Here is a 23340-nt window from a genome sequence, read left to right on the forward strand (position 1 = left end):
TTTCTGTGGTATTAGTTAGCGTTCTTTATTTTTAAGGCAGCAGGTTTGAGTATTGCAGTCAGAATTTTTCTGTTCTTACTGTGTGAAAATCCCAATTCCTCGATCCTGAGCCTTCGGGAGACTTCATTAGAGACTTCCACTCCTCTTCTCCGATGCTGCTGCATTTTGGAACTCCCTTCAAATGGGAGTCCATCCCTCTTTCCAAAAGAGGGTCTCTGAAAGGGGTTTTGGGGAGATTTAATTCAGTCTTACCCCCAAAACAGTCTTCATTAGTTTTCTCTATTCTGTTGCCAGCTCTCCCTCCTTGCAGGAACATCTCTGCGTCTCTCTCAGACGGCTCTGTGCCATCTCTGCTGCTTGTTATCTCTTTTGGCTCTTAGCCTGACAGCAAGGAAATTTTCTCCAGTTCCTAGCTACAGTACTTGGCCCAGTTTAATACTGTCCCAAGCTCCTGCAGCAGCCCCAGTGGGGCTCGCNTGCCATGCTGCTAGTGCCGGCTATTTACTCGGCTTTCAGCCATAGCTTTCCACTTAGCGCTGCCTCTGCCGCTTTTTCTGTCTTCTGCTTCTTCCACTGACAGCAAGGAAATTTTCTCCAGTTCCTAGCTACAGTACTTGGCCCAGTTTAATACTGTCCCAAGCTCCTGCAGCAGCCCCAGTGGGGCTCGCTGGCCCCTACCTCCTTGTGGCTCAGACCATGGCTGCCTCCTTTACAACTGCCTCAACTTCCTTCTCTTCTGACCTGTACCATATGTTGATTTTTACAGTAGCAAAATGTAGCTTCTGATTGGCCCTGGCACACCAGGAACACCACCTCCCAGGGTTAAACACTTTTTCTACCTCCAGGGAAAAACACTTTTTATCCCAGGACATCTCCTTATATTGCAAGTAGTCCCCCAGCTACTCAACAGAAGGGAAAAAAAGGAAGCGCTGGTTGGTCTAAGGATGACACACAGAGTTACAAAGTGTAATGCAAGTACACAGCTCTGAGAGCATCCTACAGAATCTCTCACTAAAATTTTATGACAAACATTACCTGAAATGAGTATCTGTGCAAACTAAATAATATTTCTCCTTAGTTCAGGTATGTTGTGTTTGAAATAGGAGACAGACATTGCAATGCATGTACTATCATACAATGCTGTGTCACGGGAGATTTTGGTTAGATGTCAGGAAAAGGTTCTTCACTCAGAGGGTGGTGAGGCACTGGAACAGGCTCCCTAGGGAAGTGGTTGCAGCAACAAGCTTGACAGAGCTCAAGAAGCCTTTAGACAACGCTCTCAGGCATGTGGTGGAATTCTTGGGGTGTCCTGTACAGGACTAGGAGTTGGACTCGATGATCTTTGTGGGTCCCTTCCAACTCGGGATATTCTATGATTCTAAAACTCTAGCACCACGAAAAAACACAGAAGGCATACTTTGGGATATTAATAAGAGCAAAATGAGGCACCATCCCTACATTCACTTAGATTCTACTCCAAATAAAATATAATTTTGTTTAAGAGACTAAGCATAGTGTAAAAGAGTATCTTAGAACACTTATGTGGATGCAAACATCTTCACTCCCATATTTTTGGTTCAGTAGAATTTCTTCCCCCCTTCTTTTCATTTTGCTTTTAAATACTTGCTGTGTTCTTATGTATTAATGTATCCTCATAGATCCAGGTAGAATCTTTTATTAAAAAAAAGTTTCAATGCAAAATGCCATTACTGCCTAATTGACACAAATAGTTGAGAACATAAAACCTGCTTAAAATATAAAGTGTTTTGACAGCATAGTAACACTCCATTTTGGCATTTTTGGCTCAATGGGATTTATTGGTTTTAAATGACTTCTGAAAATTAATTCAAATATGAGTAAAAAGCACACAAATCTTAAATTCCAAACAAAATGTTTCATTTTTATCTAGAAAGAACGTTTGTTTGATGTGAAGCATTCTTTTTCTAATATAATTTTATGAAAGATTTGTATATTTGGGGTTTTCAATTAAGTTTGTAATGGGAAAAGTACACATTATGTCCAAGGTTTAGTACAGATCCTGACCTGATTTCCTCTGAATAGATAAAGACTGCACATTCACAGGCTGATGTTAAAATGTGAAATTGATAAAAGTGAAACCTAATTAAAATGTTTACTGATTTTGACATGTTTATGCATAAAAATTGTAGGAAAAGGTGAAAGTAGTTTTAAAAATTTGACATCCTTTATTAAAAAAAAGGCAATAAAACCTATCTGGATTTCATGCATATATATTATATAGGTCATAGAATTTCATCAAATGAATCCTGCAACAGGACAACAGCTCTGCACAGGTTATGGGGTGTCTCTTGATTTAAGCTCTTTTAAATTAAGAATGTGCATGCTCTTAAGTAAGTAATTCCAAGGATTCCTTCCCTTCTCTGTTAAAAGCATTTAAGGTTTTCCTAGAACCTAATTCCAAGGCATTAAATTTTGTTATACTATGGAGCCTGCTACTATGAAGAATTTTATCCCCATTTAGGTTTCTGCAGATCAGGAGCAATTAATCTGTATTAACCAAAATAATCGCTCAGTCTAAAATGGATATTCCAGATGTCGGATAGTACTTGTGACTATTTTTTCTGAACTCTTTCTAGTATGTCAACAGTCTTTCTAAGCGGAAAATAAAAACTTTAAATTTGAGCAATGTAATTGGTTTCCAAAAGTAACAGACTAAGGAATTAGTACTAGTCAATAAATGAGGAAATGTTTATTTTAGGAATGTCAGCATGGGGCTTTCAGAGAGGAGTTTGCAATTAGACACTGGCTGAGGAAAAAAAAAAACAACAGTATAATCTGCATTTTGATGTCTCCACAGAGAGTTTGATATGTAGCCCATGGTACTGAGTGGGATTCTTCCAGCTGACTTGAACAGCTTTGTGCAGGCCTTAACTGGATCAGGAAGTTTTATGTAAAGCTGAGGAATCAACTAAGGACTTTGCCAAGCTCTGGTGAAAACAGAATTTTGCGTTCTGTTTTTCACTGGTCATGCAAGCTCTGAATGCAGGTAACAAGAATGCTGAAAAGATTAAAGATGTGAGGAACCCAAAAGAGCCAAATGCATGCAGTTTAAAAAGAAGAAAGCTTAAGAGATGCACAGCTACTCTGTAAATTCCTTACAGAAATTGATGTATCATCCTACAGTTTCTCTGGGAATAACCTCTCCTCAGCTTATTAAAAATACAAAGTATATACAATGGAAATAATGTGATGTGTGTTCTAATGCAGAACCACTGTTCTTTTTATGAGAAAATTCCTTCTCCTCTTCCTTGTAATCTATTTCTCAGCTGGGTCACTTTCAACTCAGCTCAGAGCTTTGCAATTGAGTTCAGTAGGAGAGAAATAATTGCAAGTTATAAGGATTAGTTTCTTTAAACTCTGGGTATCAATACTGCTGCAGTACAGAATGAAAAGAAGAATTTGTGTGAGTTGGAGAATAATAAAACATTACTTACTCTGCCCATGATAAAATTAAAGCTGAAATCTTGATCCCAATGAAGAGTAAGAGAGAATTCCCATTGAATTTAGTAGTATCAATCATTGAATTTTTCATTAACATTTATCATTTTTACCCCTCAGCAGATCAACAATGGCAAAATAGTCAGTGTAATTCAATGCACATACAAAATATGCAAATAAAGCCCTTGGCATAACAAGCTCTTGCATAACATAAAAGCCACATAATTCATTTATGTAATGCAGTAAGGGATAGGCAACATATGTGCATATATACATACATACACACACCCTTTGTGGGTATCCAAAGCTACAGAATGTTCTGGGAGGGACAGAGCCTAAAGAAATTTACCAATTCCTGTGTTAATGCATTATTACTTATTTCCATGACATATGTATATATGCTCAAAAGTTCAGTATTTTTATTTGTCATAAAATACGCATTCTTATTTCCTCTATTCTTCTTCTCTTCCTATTATGAGCGTAGATTGTTTAAATAACTGTAAGTTACAAGCTGTTCATCTCAGGTACCAGACATATGTATGTCTACCTATGCATATATAAATATATACCCACCTTGAAGAATTAGAAATATTTGAAAATCTTGATATTCTGTGACTGCTTTGAATTTTCTGTGTAAAGTCACAAGAAAAGAGCCCCCAGATGATAGTTCTGCCAGATACCAGGGACTTCAATCTATTTGTAAAAAATACTGCACATACTCTTTTTTTTTTTTTTTTTTTTTTTTTAGGGAGGATAATTAGCTATAGCTCTTTAGGGGCCCAGTAAATATTACTATCAAAATAATGTGCCACTACATTTTTCTCTGTTTTCTCACAAGTGAGTATACAATGAGTATATACACTCAAATATCCTGCTAACGGTCACTAGCCTATTTTTAAGTATAAAAATAGAAAGTATAGCTCCATAAGTATAAAAATATCTCCCTAACTGCAAAATCTAATATGTTTATCTTGGATTTATTTCTCATGACAGAAGTCATTGAATTCTTGATGAAGACAGCCAGAACTCTGTTGGCAACATACTTATGCTTCATAACTACAACAAAAATGACAGTAACACTAAGTAAAATTAAAAAAAAAAAAAAGCTTTTACTAGTTCATAATGTCTCACCAAGCTGGTGTTTTACTATTCATTAAAGTCAGTTATCTGTGGGAAAGATATTTTACATACTTTAGAACAGTATCTGAAAAAGTCAGATGTTTGTTACTAAACTTAACCATGATGTGAGTTCCAGAGCTGTCATTAAGGGCCTTTTAAAACTATCATGAGTCATTCTGAGAGCCTTTAAATTTTCCAAGATACAATTAGTGAGTTAATTTCTGTTTGCAATAATTTTCCTTAGGAGAAGTCACATTAGGAGGAGTCCAGTAAGAGCATCTATTCCATTTGTGCTTGCCCAAGTTGTTCAACAACTTTGGAACGAAATGCTGAATTCTTTATAAATTTTCTCACTTGTAAAGAAACAGAAGCCCGCACATGGTTTTTTTAGAAACAAGCAGTGACAAGTAGCCTTAATATCTGTTATAGGAGTGTTTAAAAGCTTCTACTGCTCAGGAAAGTCAGACTTCATCAAGGAAAGCACCACTGAGGAGTGCATCTGAGACACTAGAGGGAGGCTGTGAGAATGATGAGGCTTTGATAGTAGGTTGACTACAGAACTGCTTCTGACACAGCATTAACTCTTTTAACATTGACATTTACCTAAACAAAAGAAAATAAAACCTTAGGTGGGCAAAGAGAAGCCCAGACAAGGCCTGAAAAATCCTGAGGCCAATGCTGTTAGCTTCACACAGAGCTGGTGACTACACCATACCTAACTGGCTGCAGCCTGTGCCAACATTGGCTTGGTGTGGCAGCTCTTCACAACACAGTGCCCGGTCAACAGCATCTCACAGCCTTTAAGCAGGGTACCAGTGTTGGAGATGACCTTACACTGACCTTTAATTTAGTCTAAACCTTGCTTATTTTTGCCACATTGATACGGTTTTCTTTAACATATTTTAATGCTGTATTTCACAGGCACTGATCTTCAAGTATGAAATACTCTGTATAAAAATCTGAGCTGATATTCACGTAGAAAATTTATACACAGTATTAATCAGCCACTTTTCACCTACCTACAGGCCTGAATGCCAAGATTACCTCAGACTACAGGTTATATTTTCCTAATGTAGCTGTCATATTCAAATAGACATGTACAGACTGATTCCATTTTCAGATTTTCTCAGTAGCATACATTGGTAAACTTTACATAATAATTACTTCCCAAATAAACAGCTGATGAAGACTGACATTCTTCACTCATGGTGAATATTCTGAAGTCTTTGTCCTATTTAGAACAGCTGGGACCAATTCATCACTGGATGGGTGTAACCCAAAACTGTGTATTCTATAGCCTTCCATGCCATTTCCCAGAAACTGTTATCAATAGACCGTTTACAACCTCTGCCCAGAGCAGCCTGACTCCTCAGGCTATAAACTGGGTGTTAAGAGGCCTGTGAGATAGGAAGATGTTCCTGTCCTCACACCCTTTTACGGAATTCCCTGCTCTGAGGGAAGGACTGAGCATTCCTGCCTGAACTGGAGAATATATAAACTTGGAGTTTTGGAACCTTTTTACCACTCATGGGATCCAGAGGAAGACTGCAGCTCACCACTCTCAACCAGCCTGCAGCTCACCGCTCTCAACCAGCCTGAGACCACCACCCTCAACTGGACTGCAATCACCACTTTTGACCAGACTGCAACAGCTCTCCCACTAGCAGGTTTTTCCCCTCTCCCTTCACTTTGGACTCAGGGGGGGCCCAAGGAACACCACTTTGTTCATGCCCCAGGGTGCTAGGTTATACATTTGGGTTTTGTGGGTTAAGACCAATTGTTTGTCTGTATAATCATACTTATTGTATTATTTTATTAAATTGTTATTCTGACTTATAATCTCTCTTTTGAGTTGAGTTCATTTCCCCTGCTGGTTAACTTTTAAACCATCACAGTCTTCAGGTGATGTTACTGAAGCCCAATATAGACACTATGCAGTGTGATAAAATTGTGAAGAATAGAGCTGTATGCATATTTACCTAAGTAACTGATCTACTGAAAGATTAACACTTATTTTGGAAAATAAAATGCCTAGATAAGCATTAGACTGTTGAAATGCACTAACTAAAGTGAAATGCACCAGAGTGCTGCTTATGATCTCTTTCTTCTAACAGGAAATTTAGTAGCAACAGGTGACAGCAACATTTGTCCTTCTTGCTAATAAGCATTATATCCTGCCCTGAAATGTATCTTTATAGCTACTCAGAACCATAAGGGTCTGATAAAAGATTAGATATCGAGAAAAATTTCTTCACTGAAAGGGTGGTCAGGCATTTGAACAGCCCAGGGAAGTCATGAAAAAGAAAAAGGTGGCATTACATCATCTCTGGAAGTGTTTAAAAAAATGAGTGCATGTGTCACTTGGGGATATGGTTTAGTGTAAACGCAGTGGTGCTGGGTTGACAGTTGACCCCATGATTTTAGAGGTCTTTTCCAACCTTAATGCTTCTATTATTCCATGACCTATAAGCTTGCCAGAGCCACCAGTAGAATTCACTTATAAATCAGGAAATTATTGAGAAGGTATATACAATACCACATTTTATTAATTATTGATTTCTAACATCACTTCTAAACTAATAACACAGTTTATATTTTGATTATATGTTTATATTTCTCTTCACAGAAAAAGTCTGCAAATGTTTTGAGTTTTCAGCTTACAGAGGAGGAACCAAATCTGGCAGTTGAGGTAATGCAATGACCATGTCTCCAGAAACACCTTCTACCAGCAACATCTGATGGGTTACCATCCTTACTCCCTGTCTTTCCAATCTGACTCCTTCACAGTTCAAGTAGCAATGACTCTTAACAGCTTGACCCATCTGAAGGTACACGTGCTTCAGCAGAAAATGGTGCACTAGAGAGTATATCACCTCTTGCACGTCTTTCACAGTTTAATGAACAGATCTCCCACCATGTTGTTTTTGCACAGATTCTGCAAGGGGTTTTGCATAGGTCTCTTCTTGATAAATGGAAAACTCTTTGTCTAAACTCATTAAAAGAAGGGCTGAATATTTTTCTCTCTGATGAAAAAGATACCATTACAAAAAAGAAGGGAGGCAGCACAGAGAAAAAGGTATACACTATATTTTACTAAATCTTTAAAATGTTGATTACCCATAATGTGCCATGGTAGCTTCACAATAAAGGAAATTCAGTTGTAGGTATGAAACTCAATAGCAGCACAAAACTTAAAACTTCCTCTAATATTATAGTGATTTTCAACTGATTGCAGGACTGCTGAAGCAAGAGTCTTAAAACTAACAGACAAAACGTGAGGTAACTTCAAAGGGAATTTTGTGTAATAGAACTTGTCTCTACTTTTTATGATTCTCTAGTACCTCTGAAATGCTACTACTACGTTTTACTGGAAACCAAGGTTCATGTAAAAATGTAAATTTCATTGTAAAATCAATACAGTAAGAATCGCAAAGTGCCGTCTGCATAATCATATGATCACACTATCACATTTCCGTTTTTGGGTGGAGAATACCTGTTTGATTGAGACAGTCATATCAATCCAAGGTGCAGAAGCTGTATTAGTCCACGTGAGTGAAGTTTCAAATAAAAAGACAGTAAAATTGGTTACATGGAAGGAGAAATATGGATACACTGACAAGAAGTAGATGGTGGAAGATGCTGTTGCTTCATCTCTGATGGTAGTACGAAACTACATGTGAAGTGATTTGCAGTTATATGCTACGGACCGCACAAGTTACAGGAGAGAAAATTATTTGAAATTATAATTATTTCTAGCCCATATATAAATATTATTTTCACATGGCATATGATTTTTGCCTTGCTTCTTTCTTTCACATCAATTTTCCTCCAAAAAAACTATCAGAATAATAGTAGCAACAAATAGAATAAATAGTAAAGTAAAATAATTTTAAAACAAATAAACCAAACCAAACTCTTTCTATTGATAGAAATACTCTCAAACATGGCAAAATGTGCAAATTTAATTTGCTTCATAGAAGGAGCTGTAACTAGATGAGTGCTTCAATAGCTGACCCACAGTATATTTTGACTAAAAAGCTGTTTGAAGATACAAGTAGCTAGATGGAAGCAGTTGTCCTCAAGGTGGCCTAAATACCGCATGCTGTATTCATTAAGGACATCACTCAGAGTGCTGCGTTAGGATTCATGGGGTTCTCTGCTCAATTTGATCATTTTTAGAAGAGCACAGACTAAATTCATCAAAGCAAGGGATAAAAGAGATTTTCCTTTTTACAACTTGGATGTGGAGCTATTTTAAATTAAACAGTATTTTAATAAATTTAGTTTTAATTCCATTAATAGTTTTGCATTTTGTACTGGATAGGTAGATGACTGCTAAAGCAAGAATGATATGAAAAGCTATGTAGTAGTCTATGTATAATTTTGAAATTTATACTAGAATTTTTGTGCTACTAGCTGGTAGAAAATATTATTAATTTGTGACCGTCTTAATATAATAGTAACAGGGCCTCTTAATACCGAGGTTTTTCCATACATGATGTGATTTGAATGAGACTGTAGACTGCTGCTTGGGCTTTTAAATTAATAAAAGGATAAGATAATGGCGGTCTGAAAAATAAAAGCTAGACACAATCCCAGTGTGGGGGAACTGGAATCCTTTATTGAACATGAGAACACAATTTTAAAGGCATCTGGGGCTGGACATGTTAATGAAGGGGACAACCTATGATAATTGGGGAGTTACACAAGTTTTTACTGCAATTTCCAAATAGTTAATTTTTTCTTCTAGTAGGATTACATGGGGGATAGAGGGATTACAGGGGCTTAGACATGGTTTTAACAATCATCTCAAAAAGTCCTTTCTTAATTCTTCTTGGAGCCAGGTTTATATCTTCGGTTTGGACATCAATAGGTCTCTGGACAAGGGTCCAAATTTCTTCAGATCATGAGATGTTTGTGATCTAATTAGATCTCTTTCAGGATTCTGTCATCTCAGTTTATGAGGACCTATAATTGTTTAGACCAAGGAACTAAAAATGTAAAAGAAAATCATGACTGTCAAAGTTTTAATGGGAATACAGTACAAAGAATGAAATTTGGAGTTGGAACATACTTGAAAATGTCAGGATCCAATAAAACCTGGGAGTGTCTGCACTGAAAAACAATCACTTGTCTTTTGGAACCCATTATCTGGGTGACATCTGGAGTTTATTATAAGAGATTATTTACTCACATAGGAGACAGCTTTTCTGTGAAAGTAAATTATAGCAGTTGAAAATGTTTTATTCAGCATTGATAGGCTGTTTTTATATGTATGGAATCACTATTACAGTTTCCTTTGGGATATGTCAGTAATGTTGACTCCACATTAAAATCCCCTCTGAATCTTCAATTAACAGACATCTAATCTACAGACTTTTCAGGCAAGTGCAAAAAGTATGAAGAAGCAGCAATTGATTATAAATGCATTCAGACCATCGTTACCATTGAAGATATTTGTCTTTCAGCTGACATGAACTTTGAAAGGCATGCTCACCCACATGCTTCACTGCCTTTGAACACATGTAAATTATTCTATTCCAACTACCAGTTAAGTACAATTGTGCACAGAGAAGTCTGTAAGGATAAATGTCTTCCAGCATTTTAAAGAGAAAATGGCAGAAGTCCTGTCCATCAGAGGACAACAATCCTGATTGTTTATCTAATTGAGACAGAGCATTACTGTGGAAGAAAAATGGGAGAGCAAGACATAACTTTACTTAAGACGTCTCAGTACTGAATCTACTTTTTTCCAAAAGCAAAGCTGAATCAACAATGAGAGCTAGGCATGTAAATGACATTAGCACCTTCATTCAATGTTTGCATGTTCAAAAGAATATATGAAAGGCTATCAGAGGAGATTGCCTTTTAGATTGCTATAACAGATCACAGACAAGTGCCTGTGAAAAAGTACATGAAACAATATATTTATGTATCCAGGAACAAGACATGAGGGTGAGTGAGAAAGACAAGAAAGTAAACACAAAATAAATGTCATCAACTATTTTGTCTTTTGATAAACTAAAAGCAAGTGGAGGTTTTTCTTCTCTGATAAACATGATGGTTATGGTACACTTTATTTTTTCAACCTACTCAGACAACTGATGGTCTGATGTCAAAACCTTGTTGTGGGGATGCTACTTTAAAGTTTAGAAACAGGGAAAATACCACATTTATCATAAATATCTTTATTACAATATAGAGTCTTTAATGGAAAGTCTCTTTCACCAGACAAGCTATTTTCCTCAGTCTTTAGCTGACACTACAGGTACTGAATTAGTCTACATAATGTTCTGAACCCTGGGTTTTAGTACTCAAAAATCATTCATTCTGGCCTATCCTGGTTGTTTTCTACTTTTGAGTCTTTGAATCATACCTTGAAAATTAGTTTAACCAAAAGGTTTTTTGATTAATATGTATATACAAGGCACACAATTCACTGCACTCTTAAAATTCATAATTTTACTGCCAAATAAACTTTATTTTAATATTTGGCTTACTGCTCTTTGGATCTAGGTTTTGAATTAAGCACAGGTTTTATGGTTGCAACCTTTTAAAGGGGTAAATGTGCCCTCATATTCCCTTATTCCATTTTCGTTTTTCTTTCTTACATCAAGAAAAATTGCCTTCTATAAAGAGTTTTGCTAGCACAACTTCCTTAGTGTCTATAGTATTGCATAGCATAAGGGCTCATTTACATAGATGAAGCTAAATTTCCCTTCTTTGTTTGCTTACAAATCCGGTGGGAGCTATGTCCATACTACTGATGATACTTATTTAGTTATTAAACATTAAAGAAAAGAGCTGTGGGAAAAGCAACAAACACTTTATGAAATTACAAGGCTTTTCAGAGAATTCATAGTAGACATTTTCAACAACTGAGACATATTGGAGAAATTATTCTTCAGAGGCCATGGACGATTTACAGCTGGAGAATAAAGGGAGAAGGTGAAAACTATTCTGTTCATCTCAGTCTCCGCCCAGCCAGGAATTGCCATATTTTCTTCAAATACCTGTGTAGTTCATCTGTACCTTTTTGCTGGTCACTCCACACCGATGTTCAATGGAAGGAGGCAGGATTAACGAGTAAGAGCTTGGAACAAATATTTACTGGCTGCAAGGTGATGACAATGCACAGGTATCAGTGACTTTTGGTAAGTGTATTTACAGAATATGTTTCACAACTTCCTCAGGTATCACAGTGAGGAGTAGATTCCTCAGGGAGGTGAGGACTGAAGAGTCAAAATATCCTGAGTTAGAAGGGACCCAATACTTGTGATATCTGCTTGCTCTAGAACAGATGTATTGGTCACATAATCTGACCAGTGGATGTTTAAGATTGAACGGAGGCAGCGTTGATGGAAGCGTTCTAGGAGACGCAGGTGGTGGCGGTAGATGACCCATGTTTCGGAACCATATAGGAGAGTAGACAACACTATGGCTTTGTAAACACTGATCTTGGTGCTCTTCTTCAAGTGTTTATTACGCCATACCCTTTTGTGGAGTTTTCCAAAAGCACTGTATGCCTTTGCTAACCTGTTGTCTATCTCTCCGTCGATCTTACCATCTGAGGAGATGAGGCTACCGAGGTAATTAAACTGTTGGACTGATTTGAGCTCTGACTGGCCAATGGTGATGTGGGGATGATGGGGGACTTCCTGAGGTGCAGGTTGGTGGAGGACCTCTGTCTTCTTTAAGCTGACTTCCAGCCCAAAGAGCTCAGCAGCATCTGCAAAGCAGGATGTTAAACGCTGCAGGGCTGCTTCTGTGTGGGCCACAAGGGCGGCGTCATCAGCATAGAGCAGCTCCCGGACAAGATGGTTTAAGGTCTTGGTGTGGGCCTTCAGACGCCTTAGATTGAATAGGCTTCCATCAGTACGGTATCGTATGTAGATACCGTCCTGCACAAGTATTGAGGCCATGTTACTGAGAACACAGCTGCGATGGGCAGGGCATGTCTCAAGGATGAAGGACCACCGCCTCCCTAAGATCCTACTTTATGGTGAACTTGCCACTGGCTGCCGCATGAGAGGAGCCCCGAAGAAAAGATACAAGGACTCCCTGAAACAACATCTCAGCCTTGGCCATATTGATCAACACAGCTGGTCTACTCTGGCCTCAAATCGGGAGGCCTGGAGACACGCCATCTATAACGCAGCTGTCTCCTTCGAGAACACACGTAAGATCACTCTCGAGGAAAAAAGGCAGCGCAGAAAGAACCGTAAATTGCAGAATACACCTCCTAAGGAGTCTTTCTGCTGTGCCTTTTGCAATCGGATATGTCTGTCTCGTATTGGCCTCATAAGCCACAAGCGTGCCTGTAGCAAATGTGGATAGAGCCTTCCCAAATCTTCGTTCGCGAAGCCTCGCCATGAAAAGAAGGGACCCACTAGAATCATCAAGTCCAACTCCTAGCTCTGCATGTGTAATGACAGCAAAATAGAATACAGACTTTGTTTCTAGAGGAAGCAAAGGATCAGTCTCACATAATATAAATATGCCAAATTCACCACAAATCCACTGACCCCAATCACCCTTTTAATGGTCGGTTACTTAGCATGTTTAATAACTTTATTCTTATTCTTTTAATGTAGTCTTATTAATTAATTTTCTAATGGTCTGTTATTAATATAATTTCTATATAATAGCTAAATCCTTCTCCCATAGTTTGAATTGGTTTATGCTTTCTTTTATGATGTTCTCTTAATTAAATTATTGCCAGATGCTTTCTGACTTACCTTCTGGTTTTTCTCCACAGCCTGAAGTCTTTAGGTTATTGAGCCACACTTGGTAGCTCTGAAAGCTGCAATTGCTGTCACTTATGTCATGATGCTGCTTAAACAGTCCTATCACTTGAGACTGCTTTTATTGCCTGATGGGTCAAGCATTTTGGTCATCATGGTTATGAAAGCACATTGTATAATGACTCAACAAGTAGGTTATATTTGCTTTGACTAGACTGAAATATGTGGAATGCTCAAGTATGTTTAGCCTAACCATTTTGCTTCATAAAATATTGAAGAGCACAAAGGATTCTGCCAAAAGCATCTCTTCTCTTCTCCTAAGGAGTCCTCCTTAGATTTGTTATAAAGACTGTGGACTGAATTTGATTGAACTCAGCGAGTCAGGGATCAATAAACAAAAATGCAGCAGAAGAATGAACTCTTCTCTTTCCTTGAGGCATCTCAAAAGAGGTATTTTTCAACAACAAAGATGCAAGTTAAACACATAGTATTTAGTGCCTTGATTATCAAAGGTTTGTGTTCGGAGAAAATGCCATTAGGTAAGCATGAAGTGAGGAAATCATGGAAAAAAAAGCCCACAGTGAAAAAGTTGTATTGAAAGAAACTTTATGGACATTTGCTGCATGCACTTATGGCACTATATCAATCAATAACCCAGAAGGAGCTGTCTCTCATTTTCAAGAAATATATAAAACTGAGTTCCAAATAGGTTTGCATGTATAATAAAATATAATCTGTGATGGCACAAAATACATTGAACAGGAAGCCTGGAAATAAATCCTGGTACCATTATTTTGATTTTCAACATTCATCTGTACATTTCTGAATATTATTAAAATGGGGTATAAATTTGTATTTATTTCTCTACAGGTCAGCTGGTCTACTAATGAAATTCACATCCAATTCTTTTCCCAACTCTTCCTACAAATGACATGAGATTCCATTCTCATTCTCCTGAGATGGAGATGTGTTTGATGTGCTTTGCACTGAAGTACAGTGGACTTCAGTGCTCTGACTGGGCCTCAGTACATGCTGACCTTCTTCTAGTGCAGGAAATCTAAAATGGGTTTCCAGCAAAGCACAATATTGTTCTTGTTTGACTGTGCAGGGAGTCACTGATAGAAAAAAGAAAGCTGCCCAGTCCTCTGAAAGTCACCACTGTTTGTTACAACAGATTGGTCTGTCCAAAAAAACTAAAAGTCATGGTACAGCTATAGGAAAACTCCACCAGTTTCTGGAGACATAGATCAAGTGCCTGGATGTGTAGATACCACGCTAGCTCTAATTTTGAAGTCTGGGTAGTTTCTTGTCTCCATCCCCTTGAATTTAAGGGGAATGGCACAAGAAAGAGAGAAGAAAATTCCTCAGGTGAGGCATTGGACTCGATGATCTTGGAGGTCTTTTCCAACCCAATCGATTCTATGATTCTATGATTCTATGATTCTATGATCCAGCTCTCTATAGGGAGGATTCAAGAGCCTCATATTAAAAGAATAGTTTTGGGTTGATGTCTGGTTGAAAACCACTTGATAGGTCTTCAAAAATCTAAAAATATGTTTGCCCAACCTATACACATTTCTGGAATCATTATGCTGGTCTGGTTGACCTGCTATTTCTCATCCCTTAACTTCTACAAATAAAATTATGTTAGGCTCAGATCTAAAGTCTCAAATTTCACCTTTTTTTTTTTTTAAATCTGATTCAAAAATGGGGTTGAATTTTTCTTTTAAAGGATGGATCACTCTTAACCTCAGAGAAGACCAATTTTTTTTCCAAACCAACAGTAATAATTAATAATACATTTCTTCGGGCAGAAAACATGCACGGAATATTTTTATGATAAACATTTAGGTGGTTATTAATATAGTAAAACAGGAGAATAGGACTGAAATTTGTCAGCCCTTACATAATTAGTGCTATTGAATGCATCCTACTACTGAATTTGGTTTTATATTTCTTCAAATTTACAGGCTTAGTAAACATAAAAATTCTTTAGCCATATAAGTATGTATGTATAATATATACACATTTTGCATATTCTGCATTTTAAATATTAAAAACTGTTTCATGAGATAATGTATCTCACTGCACACCACAATAACGCTTTTTTGTCATACTTTTACACAAGTGCACAATTTTACAGGTGAAGTTGGTGGAAATATTAAACAATCTCTCAAGAAATCTCTGTTTTTATCACTGACAAAGCAAAGGATTTCAGCTGCACCCTAAAATGAGACATTAACACCATTCTTTACAACAACAAAGAGAAGTTGTAGAAAAACCTGTGTGATGCCTTTCAATGATATGGTGTATAGTTTAACAACAGACTAATAGTCTGGAACTGGAAGTTTATTAGTAGATATAAAACTGTTGATTCCCTACTAAGGCTGCTGTTAATATATGTAAAACGTAACAAAAAGAGCCCTCTAGAAAAAATAAAAATAACTTCTTCAGCACACATTAAGAAATTACTTGTAGTTACCTATATCAGCAAATGTTGCCATTTCAAAATGCATGCACTGTTCTACACTGTTCTTCTTCAGTCTCAGTTTAATGAGACTGAAATGTTTTGCTAAGGAGGATGAGTTATGAGGAAGACCAAGTTCTTCCAAGCAATTCTAAATCCAGAATTAAGAGGTTCCAATTGAGGAAGTACAGAGAAAGAAAAAATAACATCCCTTTATTAAAGGATATATGTATATTGGCAGAACAACAAAAGAACACAAAACAATTAAACAATAATTCTGTATCCAAGTCCCCTTCAAAAAGGAAACAGTTTAGTACTTTCTGCCTTTTGGCGCAATTCTAACCATGATTGGCAGGGGGCGCTATTGGATCACTGGAGATCTATCTCCCACCAAGAAGGGGAAGGGGAAAAGGGGAAAAAGGGGTTCTTCCCAAGAACTCACCCTGCCGGTGGATGGCTCTGGCCAGGACTCCCCCAAAGGTTCCTTCGCAGATGGGTCAAGCCTCTCCGATGAAATCTGAACAAGTCTGGGCTGGGGGCAGAACAGGGCGCAGGAGAATGGAGGCGAACCGGGGCCAGAAGCAGCCAGATGACCCGGCTGAAAAACAAAGCATACTTCGAGCCTTTTGTCTTTCAGTCTCTGCCTGAAAAGGTTTTTCCTCTTTCTTAATGATGAAAGTTTAAATAATTTTAAATAATAGAAATGAGAAGGAATCAAGACTATGCTTATCTTTTCTAATGCAGAGCTGCAGTGCTATATTTCCTAGTAGTGCCACTGAAATTAACAGAAAATATATGGGACAAGGAGATCAAGAGTGATACCTATCAGAGCAGGTAACAAAAGTAGTCTTTAGCTAAGAATTTTTTGGAAGAGCAGGAATCCCCATTTGAGTGCATATTTTTCAGTTTTCTATATCTTTTCCTAATCATTATCCACTTAACCTCCAGAGTGATGTCTGCTGATTCTACTATCAGAAGATAGACTTTTGACCTCATCTTACCCAGTTAAAGTCTATTTTTACTTTCCATTACCAAAGATGTTGGTTCAGGACATTCATCATATCCTCAAACCCCACTGAAATCCCACACTAAAAGATGTGGATTTACTGAGCTACCACCTTCATCAGGAATCAGAAATCAATCAGAGCCAGATATAGAGGCTGAACAGCCAGGTTTCCATCTTTCCAATGTGCAAAGCAGATTTTTCCTATATAAAATGCAGGACACCATACGCCTTGCTCCTTAGTGAGAGGTCATTATTGAGATTTGCACATGCAATATGTTAATTGCAAGTTTAGAAATTACTTTTCAAAATTATTTTGAAATGCTTTGTTTTAGCAGATATTGCAGTCAGCCAAACAGCTGATTTTACAGGCAATAGTTTGAAAATTGGCAGTTATAAAAATCTTGCTTTGACTTCTAAAGTAAGAAACTTGCTATGGATGTCATTGAGAGAGAAGAAATGCAGTAAACCAAGACATAATTTCTATAATGTCACTTCTCTGACCATAGCTGCACATTAGAAATGAGATGACAGGATAAAGAATATCCAAAATATTACATGAAGTGAGACATCTACAAATGATTACAAGGAAAAATTGACTTTATTAGAAAGATACATGCTTTGATCAGTGTTAGTGAACTGTACATGAAAGGTATGGATTTCAAAGAAATGATGGAAACCACAATACTGGAGGAATGTAATAAGGCATAAGGCTTTTTGCCACACACTCCTTACTTAGTAGAAAAGTAATGACTTATATGCCTGGAAACTGTTATTTTAAGATTATTAATTTTGAAGTACTCTTAATTACTCCTAATAAAGTTACGTTACTGTGGACGCAAGTAAACAAAATGCTTAATTCATTTTGTTGTGTATATTGCTCCCTGAACTCTGAAACCTGCAATCCAGCTACAGTTATGAGCGCCAAGTTAAATGAGTCTTCCCATAAACATGTACCAATTGATTAATCAGCTTTCTTAATAATCACTTGTTTCTACTATGACCACAGTGCTTGAAAACAAGCAGTCTGAGAACAGTGGATTTAATTTGCCTCTCTGAGAGCATAAGTGTGATGGCTCACATTGCTGAGAAAGCACTGCTCACAGAAAAAACCCAGATGCTGATACTGCCTTTTCTCTCTTTATGTGTTTTCCAGTGAGTGCAAAATCTGCAGCTCTATGACAAGAAATGCTGCACACAAAAAGTATTTCTGGACCTCAGTCCATATACTGTACATACCAACTAATATTTACATCAGTTTTATTCAAAACCCTTGACCCACTTCCTTTGAAATTCTTGATCTCTTCTCCTACTTACTAGTCATTTACATGATCTTTCTCCAAAACACCTTGCCTTAAATTGTGAGGCTCTCTGCAGTGTTTGTACCATCCCTGACGCAAGCCTAAGGGGTTCATGGAAGTCTCAGGTCTTCTCATCATTACCTTGACAGCCATCATGGAATTTACCTGTGTGCTAACTCTGAGTCTGTTGTTACTCAGTACATGATGTTCCTGACCTCCAGATGTGCCTCCGCAGCTTTGTAGAGCAGAATCAAGAACATTCCCACGGGCCAATGCTCGTATTCCAGCGTTCGGCACCACCACTGTGAGCAAAATAAAAGCCTGTGGTGAATTCACTGCTGAAATGCTTCTAAACTGCTGGCAAATCTGAGGGCAAAAAAAGATTTTTAACACTGAAATGCAAAGCTTAAGGAAACAGCTGTTGTCTCTGAAGAGAGAGGCTGACAAATGAATTGGTGAAAAATACAGTTAACTTCCATTTGGCTTTAGGGTGAGTACTTCGCGCCTTTCAGGTAATACACTTTTTTAATATTAGTCTTACAGGAAAGCTGATCTAATCTAACAGCCCTTCCAGTAAAAGGGAAAATCCTGTTGTTCCCCCTTCCTTTACCCTCTTTTACTTCCTCTCCTCTTTTCGGCACTATCATTTTCTCTTCTTTCCTCCCCAGCTGTGCTGGGCTGCACAGTCGAGCCTGAGTCTGCTCCACAAAGCTATCTGTAGAAGTGAATCACGTCCAGTGAAGCTGGTAAGAGAAGTCTTGGCTAAATCAGTGCAAGAGATTTGCTTTCATTCTTCACAGTTTTATTTATTTTCATATATGTGTATGGCCAGTCTTCGCGAGCGAAGATTTGGGAAAGGTCATTAACCCTTCGAGCCTGCGCAGTGGATTTTTTAGGTGAGGCACAGCATACGCTGAACTGAGCCCACCCTTTAATCCTGAGGTTCATCTGCCGGGGCCGAGCAAGCTTGGACAGTGGCAGTGAGGTCCTCAGGACATAGGTTTGTTTAGAGTGACCTTCTCTTAGATAGATTGCCTTACAGTGCTAACGAGCTCCATCTGCCCGGGGGGCTGGGAATTGAACCTGGGTTGCAGCGGTGAAAGTGCTGCACCCTAACCACTAGACCACCAGGGGCCCCCTATTTGTATATAAAATGTTAAAGTAGTTCCTCTGTCATATTTACTTGTTATTGATCAGCCATTTCAGCTTCACCATTGCAGGAAAGCAACACAAAAGGGTGTCTTTGTATTATTCTTGTCTTTTGCCTTCTGGAGATCTCCATAGCTATCAGATAATGTAGTTGTATATCATTGTCCCTCCTTTTAAGCATATAATATAAAAGGTCCTTAATTTATCGTGTCATTTTCAATGAAACATTAACTGAAACAAAGTTGTTTACGTGCCCTGATAGCCCAGTTTAGTGGGAAATGGGCATTTTATAAGTTTTTGAATAATGGATGATGATAACAAATGCCAACAGACATGAAATAGAGGAAGGGCCTTTTGTATGAGTAAAGAGAGAAGTATGAACTCCTGCTGATCAGGTTTACTGCTTGCGTGCTATTTATTTGCACATTTTCATGGCAGGAATCAAAGAGCACTGGAAATTCAGGCTCAGATCATCAACTCTTTTTATTCTATGGCACACAGTGTCATTCATACAGCTGTCATTTTTAACTGCTTGGTGCTGGTCACTCAGACACATAGTGAAAAATAAGAAAGAAACCTGTCAACAAAATCCATCAGGAATGTTACTTTGGTAGAAGAGTTTGTTTAACTATTGCTGTTTTGAAGTAAGTACAAGAAGAAATCCTTAGACATAAATGAGAAGGAAAACCTAGAGTTATATGTAAAAGCTGATTACTGTTACTGTATGGAAAACCCTTTAAAAAACTATGCTTTTATCTCTGGGTTTGGTTGTTTAAGTTTTTTTTTATAAACTGTTGTGTGTCAGAGTGGGAAGAAAAATGAACAAAAACACTTCACAGGGCTCAGCTAACAGGAAGGAATTTTAAATGCCATAGATGAGTTTTGAAAGAGCATGCCAAAATGTAACCATGGATATTCATGGCTACTTCAAGAAAACATTGTTTATCATTGTTTCTTCTTTTTTTCAGGGCTTTCAGTGGGAGACACTTGAGCATTTGATCTCCATTGCCTGCACAGAAAAGGAGTACAAGAAGTGCTCAGAATGGAGAGACAGAACTTCTGGGACAACAGGACCATGGGTGGTGCTTCCAGGCAAGAAGCACCTAGCGCTACTAGTTAATTTGTAGAGCAGCAAAATTTAAAAATCACATCTTATCCACAAACATTTAACCTCTTATTTTCTGAAAACAATAAGAGGCATACAGAGGTCTCAAAGCACCAACAGGTAACAAAAAAGTTAGAAAGTGATAATTTTATAAATGACACTTTTTTTCCCCTTATAATCTTGGCTGACAAGATTGTTGAAAAATGGTACTTTCAGGTAGGATGTAAGTAGGATGTAAATCATTGTTTCATCTCACTTCACTGTTGAAGGAGCTAATCTGCATGGTAAAATAGTTGAAAACACTAAAGTCCTGCAATTTAGTAAAGATGATCAGATTTTGATATTTTCAAAGGGACACATTATATAGAGATTGATTCCTCTCCCCTTGTCTCTGTTAAATCATGTGAGTAAGCATCAGTGACATGGCCTCTATCTCCTCTCTCATTAAAATACAACTATTAAGGCTGTAGCAGAATGGGAAAAATGGGGGGAAATCCTGGATCCTGAGGAAAATAAGAGACAAAAGAACACTGCAGATTTGCATTGGGATAAAATGCCTGAATGTCCTAAAAGTACTATTCACAGGAAGAAATGCAAATTGATTGTTGAATAGTTTTAACAAATTCTAGTGCTAAAATAATATGGGAAATTGCATGTGGGTCATTCTGCATAGGAAGTGCAACAGGAGGATAAATAATTCAATTTGGTATTTTTACTTTTGATACAGGATGTGACCAGAATGGATGGATTGTAACAGCAGAAAAGAAGAGCTTAGTATATAAAATGGGTGGAAAATTCTGAAGGCTATCACCTGCAGCTCCTTTTAGCCCTCAGGCAAATCACTGGAGACTGACTATCCAGCTCGGACTTAGCCATAAACCTTTTGAAACATGACTACTAATTTGAATGTAATTGTCCCTTGATTGCTGGCATTACAACTGTTTTTGTTGTTTTTAATGGCTCAACATGAGGATATTTGCATTTTCTATTTTATTTGTTTTTAAATAAAACTGATTTGTAAAGAATAAACTTTAGGAAAGGCCAGATTTCAGATTTCTTTTGCCCATTTTGAATTCTCTACATACAGACTTTCATATGTTTTTGCTTTATTTTTTTCACGGTCCAACTTTTATTAGTTTCTGCTGAAGCTGCGTTTTTGCAAATGAAAACTTTGCTGTGAGCACTAGGAAAATGAGGAACATCTTTCCTCCAAAAGTCTGTTTTAAGTGACTTGCTTTGAATCACATGGTAATCTGTGACAGATGATGATACAAAATACATCTTCTAAGTTGGCATTACACTGGCTTAACTGTAGGAATAAAGCCCATTGAAAAACAGATTGCTGCTTCAGTCTTGGTATAAAACTGAAATTATAAAATTGCATGATGAATTGCTGAGTGGTTCAGAACAAAAGACTTCAACTACATCAGAAAGAAAAAGTTCTCTCTGGATTTATTATCCAAGTCATTACCTTTATGGAAATAAAGGTAATGATCTTACAAGAATTTTTTTTTCAAATAAACAATTTTTGTGCAAAGCAATCCTACCCAATAATTTTAACTAGTTTGGCCTTTTAGCTCCCTCAAATCCAAATTTTTAAAATTTATATCTTGAAAAAAAAAGATTGAATATAGATAGGTGGCAGAAAAGTAGGAAGTGAAAGACTTGCCCTAATCATTTTAATAGTAATGTAGCCTGTGTAACCCTATGTGGTTGCGAGCTATGCTGGCGATGGTACATGCCTTCGGTTGGGTCGCCCAAGCCAGACAGGTCAAAACCGTAGGCCCAGATACAATACATCCTTGGGCAGGATGAGCTCGTTAGCCTTCTGGCAGTCATCCTAGGAGAAGGACAACTCTAATCCCAAACCGGGGCAGATGGAGCTCGCTTAGCCCTGTAAGGCCATCCATCTAAGAGAAGGACACTCTAATCAAACCTACCACCTGAGGACCTCACTGCCACCATCAAAATTTGCTCAGCCCTGGCAGATGCACCTTAGGATTAAAGGGTGGGTTCGGTTCCACGCATACTGCATCTCACCTAAAAAATCCACTGCACAGGCTCAAAGGCTTTACCCACATGCAAAAAGCCCTGTAGCGACAGGCAAGGGTTGAAACAGCAGGTGAAAGGTGCACTGGAAGCCGCAGACCCAACCCTGCATGCAGGCGGTTCAGGATACTGGTCATTTGAGACTGACCGGAGATGACAATCTCTTAGGGCAGCACCCTGAACGACCAAGCAGCCTTTTCAAGGACAGCGCTGCTTGCTCCGCTCGGAGAGGGGCCTAGAAAAGGCGGCCTAAACAAAGCTCATCTCCACCCTTCACCCGGTTGGTTAACCGCGGCCAATGGGCATCTTCTATTAATGCTGTCACACAAAGATCAAGAGACAAAGGCACACACCTGCCTCCAAAGGTATAATCAAATTGACTCTAGCATGCTGGAACATCAGAACCATGCTTGATACTGCGGACAGTGGATGCCCTGAGCACCGCTCTGCCCTAATCGCCCACGAACTATCACGTCTCAACATCGACATTGCTGCACTCAGTGAAGTTCGTCTCCATGAGGAAGGCAACCTTAGAGAACACAGTGCTGGTTGCACACTCTTTTGGTCAGGTAAACCAACAACCGAAAGGCATCTTTCAGGAGTTGGCTTCATGATCAAAAACTCTATTGTTCCAAATTGTGAAAATCTGCTGACAGGTCATTCTGATCGCATTATCTCCTTACACCTTCCACTACACAGCAAGCAACATGTTGTCCTCTTTAGTATATATGCCCCAACTCTCCAAGCTGACCCTGCCGAAAAAGATAAATTTTACACTGACCTGCGCCGCCTTACCGAAAAGGTTCTGACAGCTGAAAAGATCATTATCATTGGTGATTTCAATGCCAAAGTAGGAAAGAACTATGAAGCCTGGAAAGGAGTATTAGGCAAGCATGGTATTGGAAACTGCAACTTCTGCTAGAGTT

At 38.1% G+C, this 23340-nt stretch overlaps 1 long non-coding RNA gene across 1 annotated transcript in view; it reads left to right on the top strand.

Moving 5' to 3' along the window:
- LOC108506485 overlaps positions 1-7481 on the top strand; it is a 46940-nt gene extending 39459 nt beyond the window's left edge. Inside the window, exon 7 of the long non-coding RNA XR_001877778.1 lies at positions 7223-7481. This is a non-coding gene — a long non-coding RNA (uncharacterized LOC108506485). The remainder of the gene's footprint in view (positions 1-7222) is intronic.
- Positions 7482-23340: the final 15859 nt, after the last annotated feature.

The sequence above is a fragment of the Lepidothrix coronata genome, unplaced genomic scaffold (assembly GCF_001604755.1).
Source record: "Lepidothrix coronata isolate B3197 unplaced genomic scaffold, Lepidothrix_coronata-1.0 Scaffold216, whole genome shotgun sequence".
NCBI lineage: Eukaryota > Metazoa > Chordata > Aves > Passeriformes > Pipridae > Lepidothrix > Lepidothrix coronata.